General features: G+C 29.8%; 1 long non-coding RNA gene across 1 annotated transcript; it reads right to left on the bottom strand.

The window, feature by feature from the left end:
- Window positions 1-3752: 3752 nt before the first annotated feature.
- Window positions 3753-5105, bottom strand: LOC112786453 (uncharacterized). The gene is made up of 2 exons (XR_003194277.2): window positions 4599-5105; window positions 3753-3987 (listed from the first exon to the last, which is right to left on the bottom strand). It is a non-coding gene; the product is annotated as an uncharacterized lncRNA (long non-coding RNA).
- Between the last annotated feature and the right edge of the window lie 1379 nt (window positions 5106-6484).

The raw sequence follows: 6484 nt of genomic DNA on the forward strand, positions 1-6484 counted from the left end.
GAGGTCATCTAGGGAATACTAAACCTAGCTTAAACTTAATCTCAACTCTAAACCTTTCCACCTTTTCTCTGTTCGTCCATCTCCGGTGAGTTTGCAAAGACAGACAAACAGACAATTGCAAACGCAGGTAGGAAATAAGTAGTGCAAGTAGCAAATATAACCGTTAGCATAATATATTCGATTAGGCATTCCCAAATAATGCATAGCAAAAAAAGCAAACAAAATGCATATGATGCATGCCTATCATATGGCTAATGAGGCTCATCTGTCAGTTATCAAGCCAACCCGACAAGTCCGGTTTGCTAAAGCCTGGACTGTCTCCCGTCGCGCATCCCCATGAGTCTATGCATAACTTTTTCTTATATCATTCATAATTCATACATTCATATATATAACTTTACTCAATGGGGGCTACTATTCCCGAGAATTTATACGTGCCCGGTCATCTTTACGACGTAGGGTTAATAGAGTATCAAGTCTCAACCTAGAGCACGTGGTGGCAAGCCATGGTACTTTACCCAGGGAAGCTCGTATCTCGGATAATCATTCCATAATCATTCATTACTGACTCATCATATCATTGTACTTTTATACGTAACTCATCATAACTCGGAGCAAATGGGTGAAACCACAACCTTTGCGTCTATATGGGGAGCCTCTATACTAACTAACCTGGAGCAAGTGGGGCGGAAACCACAACTATTGCATCTACCCAGGAGGTACGTTGTCATATGCCCAGGAGGAACGAAGGAGGGGATCCTAACCTCCCACCATCTCGTTGGGGGAGATTTTACAACCATTGTAAGGTCCACATCAATTGGGGAGGGAAACGAAGCATGCCTTATAAAGGTGTGGATACCTCTCCCTAGCATGACGCGTTTTGACGAGTGAGTGTGGGGGGCTTCGGCTAGCATCCCTATCGTCAAAGGCAAAACCGTGAGGCTTGTGTGCCAAAGTGGACAATATCGTGCTAGCGGGTGGTCTGGGCTGTTACAGATGGTATCAGAGCTGGAACCCGGATCGATGTGCCAGCGAGGGCGCTGGGCTCCTTTAGGGGGGTGGATTGTAAGGCCCACATCGGTTGGGGAGGGGAACAAAGCATGCCTTATAAGGGTGTGGATACCTCTCCCTAGCATGACGCATTTTGACGAGTGAGTGTGGGGGACTTCGGCTAGCATTTCTATCGTCAAAGGCAAAACCGTGAGGCCTTGTGTGCCAAAGCAGACAATATCGTGCTAGCGGGTGGTCTGAGCTGTTACATATGGTATCAGAGCCGAAGCCCGGATCGATGTGCCAGCGAGGGCGCTGGGCTCCCTTAGGGGGTGGATTGTGAGGCCCACATCGATTGGGGAGGGGAACGAAACATGCCTTATAAGGGTGTGGATACCTCTCCCTAACTTGACGCGTTTTGACGAGTGAGTGTGGGGGTTTTGGCCATCATCTCTATCGTCAAAGGCAAAACCGTGAGGTCTTGTGTGCCAAAGCAGACAATATCGTGCTAGCGGGTGGTCTGGGGTGTTACAGATTCAGTAGGATATCAGATGTTTATTATCCCTGGTATCCGGATGGTTATTCTGGATAGTATATGGGTGTATTGTGTTTGAAAAAGTAGTAGTATTTTACCCTAAATGTTCATTTTTTAACTCATATTGGGCCAAATAAATAGCCCATTATACATATTGTACAAATATTCCATTGGCTCCTGGCGGGATTTTTTATTTATATATTACTAACTAATTTAATAACTAAAATGTGTCACATGACACTCTTATTAAAATTTAGAGAAAACATTTTCCTTCAAAATTAGTAAATATCCTTCTTATATTTTCTTATCTACCTCTCTCTTTTTTCTATTTCTCTCTATCCTTCTCACTCTATATATAATTTATAATTCATATTTTATATTAGTAATTTGACAAATCAAAATGTGTCACCAATATTTTTATTATAATTAAAATAAAAAAATTTTCTTAGCTTCCAAGATTAACAAACTCCCTCTCCCATTCTTCTTCTTTATCTCTCTCTTTTCTCTCATTCTCTATTTTTCTCCACCTTTATATTCTACAAAAAATAAAATTAACAACATAATATAATTTAAATAAAAATATTATTATATTCATATTTTTTAGTTAACTTTAAATTTTTATTGCTTATCTTTTTAATATATATTTTCACTTCTTTTCTTTTAAATATTTATTACATATAATTTTAAAAAATACTAATATTGTGATTAGAAGTTAGAATCAAAATTCAATTGTTTTAAAAAATGAATTAATTTTATAAGTATCAATAAATTTTTTTTATATTAATATCTAATTATATTTTTATATATCTAGAAAAAATATTTTTTTTAAATAGCAAGTATAAAAATTAATTATCTGTGTTTCTGCAACAAATTTAATACCTAATTAAATATAAAAATATACACATTAAATTCTTTTAAATTTTAGATAACAAATGTTAAAATAAAGTAAAAAACTTAAACTCTTTCATTTGAAAATAATAACTAAAAAATTTATTATTTAATTTTGTTTAAGACTCTGGTCTTCTTAGCCGACGGGAACTTTTGTCTCTTACGACCATTTTATAAAAGTAGTTTAGTGCTATAAATTTTTCGTGTTATAATCTATAATACCATAACTGACATAATTTTAAAAGATTTATATTCCCGTAATAATATTACGGGTAAAATACTAGTTTTTTTAAAAAGAAAAAAAGAAAAAAGAAAATAAATTTCTGCTTTTAAAGAATAAAATTTACCCCTCCCACACCACCAACGACAGGATCTTGGAGCTCTCCATTCTTTTGACTGAAGTTGTCAACTTATTGTCAACTGCTCCTTTTTCTCTGACGGTAGTAACACCACTCACTGTGCCACTATTCTTTCTCCTTACAGCTGCATCAACAGCTACTGCCACTTCTAATTTATTGTTCTCATCTTTGCCACTTGCCAGAAATAGATTCGAAGCCTCTGTCGTCATATTCTTTTTTCTTCGACAAACGTTCTCCTAACCCAAAGCACTGAGCATGTCCATTCTCTATCTTCTATGTCAGTTACTATTTTCATCATTGATGAGCTCCTTCTTTTATCTTTTTAGAGAGAGAGAGAGTGCCCAAGTAGAAATAAAGAAGCGAAGAGAGAGACAGAAAATCAAGGATAGAAGAATTGAAATATAAAACTCTAAATTTAAATTTATTCACTTAGTTCTGATTTGAAATGCTTATTCAAATTTTGTGTTTGAAATTTGAATTCTAACCCCAAAAAGAGAAAGAATTTGCTCATAGCCAAAATCTCCTTCGCAATCTAATATGCTTTGAAGTTTATATTACTCTGTCTTAGGGAATGATTTTTTTTTTGTCAAACACATTCTTTTCAGAGCTATTATTTTAGCAACTACAATATCTAGTTTACCCATTTACTTTTCAATGTTGACGTTTTATTTTTTTAGTTAATAATATAATTTTACTTGTTGAGACATGTGTTATTTAGCTGGCCATAACACTTGTCGATCACCTAGATAGGCACTAGTTACTTATTATAGATAGATAGATATAAAATAGATATATAGATAGATAGATAGATTAAATTATAGTAATACTTATTACACACAATGACGGACAACACTAGAAAAGATTCATATTATACTTAGAGAAAAATTTTAAGTGTACCGAAAAATATCGATATTCTAATTATTTTAATCGTTAATTTTAATTAATATATATTATATTTTTTTTTAAATTTAGATCAACGATTAAAATAATTAAAATACTGATATTTCTAGTATACTTAAAACTCTTCCTATACTTAGAGGCACTAAGATGTGCCATTTTATTACATTTGTTGATAATTTTGGTAGCAACTATATATTGTCTTATAGAATGTATTACTGAGCCAATAGATTTGAAGCCCGCCGAGACGTGAAAGTAACAACGGTAAAGAAAACATTACATTAAAGTATTTATTTAAATTTCATCAATTCTAGCAACCTGTGACAAAAAAAAAGGGGTCAAAAGAGGTCTTAAAGTACAATTATTGTGAAATATATTTTTTTTTTATTTTCCTAAAACTAATGATAGTAATAATACAGTTCTATAAATTTGAATTATAATATAAAGCATAAAAAAATTTAATTTTATTACTCTATAACATTCAATCACATCATTTTTTATATGACTATTTACCTTATCAATATAAAAAGTATTTATTTTTACTAATATATATGACATTATGTAATTAATATACTTATAAGATTGTTTTATACTTACAGTACATCAAAATTAAATTTAACATCTAATGTATCAAAATAATTTAAGACTAAAAGGAATTTTTATAAAGTATTTTATTTCACATATTATTTAATTAGAGCTATGTTAGTTTTATGATTTATTTAAAGTTCTCTTTGTGTGGCTATGTTTGTCATATAAATGAAGAGTTTAATTTTGATGCACTGATAATATAAAACATTTTGTGTGGTTATACTTTACTTCGAAAATTGTTCGATAACTTTTTTTACCTGAAAAAGGTAGAAAACTTATTAACAACAAATATTTATATAATCTAAACTTAGGAAGGATTGTTTAACAACTTAAATACTTACCATTTTTAAAGTATCGAATATATGAAACTCTGCAAGCATTTTTCAGCGCACTGCTTCACCGGTCCCATTGTAATTTGGATCTTATCTTCTGGATGCGGCCAATGTCGTTCTATGCATTTGTTGATACAGTTTTTCAAAGTTGGCATGGTTCTAGGATTTTGTCCAGGAAACTGTTTAGTATAATAAGATGGAGATGAAGACTCTTTATTATTAGGAATAATTTCATGAGACTCAGCAAAAACAAAACAAATAGCTACTCCAATAATAAGCAACATTATTATTTGTTGTGCATCTAGTATTACACTTTTCATAGCCATTTCTCTTTCTTTTTTTCGTCTTATCAAAAAGATATGATATCCCAAGTTTATATACAAGTTTAAATTTGTCCTTAGCAGTATTATTTTATGTAGTATGATTATTATATAATTATGAGATTCTTTAATTTGTTTGGTTTGTGTCCCTTCTCTATACTAATGTTGTAAATCAAATATAAACACCACAACGAAAAAATTTCTCATTGTAAGCAAGGGATGTTTAGTGTAATAATAATATATAATTTATATATGAAAGTGTGATTTCGATTATTTAGACTTGCTGAAAAGGTAGAGAATTTTAATTTTAGTTAAGTTTATTTAGAATAAAAAATTATGTGATCTTTATATATAGTAATACAGTTCATGTATCAATTGGGCTAAAAATTAAATAAATAAAGATAGGTTACAAAATTTTGAAAAGCCAAAGTAACAATAATAAAGCTGGTAATGAAATTGTATTCATGATTTAAAAGTTAATAAAACATCATGTAACAATTTTTAAAAGAAAAAAATAAAGTATCGTTTTTGTCTCCAATATTTAAGGTAAGTTCTAAAATTATCTCTAATGTTTAAATTATTCTATTTAAGTCTCTAACGTTTAACTTGTATCATTTTGTCTTATCGTTAATTTTGTTAACAGATCCCTAATGACAGGATAATATTGAGCCAATTTTGAAACATTAAAGACTTAAATAGGACGATTTAAACGTTATTGACAACTTTGGAACTTACTCCAAACGTTGATGACAAAAATGATACTTTACTCTTTAAAAAATAACACATGTTTATTTTAATCTTGGCATAAAAGAAATATATACAATAATAGTGTTCTACATAACAATATTTTTTGTATATTTTGTATAGATCCAATAATCCTTCAGTAAAACAAAGTTTATTGTCCCTTCGTTAAACTCTTATATCCATATAATTAAAATCTAGATCAATGAATACAACTCGAGGTGGTATTTGATAGATGTGGTGCATTGTAAGGTTAGATGACAAAAAATATTTTTTTTGTAAAAATTATAATCATCAAATTATCAAAAGAATAAGATAATTGTATAGATCATAAAAAAATTATAACTTGTATTTTAAAAGGATCAACTTCAATAAAAAATAAATGATACATTCTTATTTTATGAAGTAGTCAAGCAAGAATAAAAAATTAAACAAAATGCATTGACTCTAGAATAATTTAGACTCACTAATGATAAAAGTAATACTATATATATCTTTTAGTAGTAGAAAATTAATTATAGGAATTAATTATTGATATCAATATTAATTTGATACTAATAGGATACACATGTACATAATAGAGAATATTAACAAAGTTATTAATGTTAATATCATATTTATGACTAATTATGTTTAATTAAAAATTATATTATAATGATTGACAATTAATATAATTAGAATGACTGAAAATATTAATGATTGGTAATTAGTATAATTGTATATTAAATGTTGATTTTCATATAATTATAAATAAAATATTTTTTAAATAAATTGAGAAAAGAGAGGTATGCATATAGATACTAGAACATGTCACGTTAATATTTTTGCCGCTAA

This window comes from Arachis hypogaea, chromosome 3, assembly GCF_003086295.3.
Source record: "Arachis hypogaea cultivar Tifrunner chromosome 3, arahy.Tifrunner.gnm2.J5K5, whole genome shotgun sequence".
Taxonomy (NCBI): domain Eukaryota; kingdom Viridiplantae; phylum Streptophyta; class Magnoliopsida; order Fabales; family Fabaceae; genus Arachis; species Arachis hypogaea.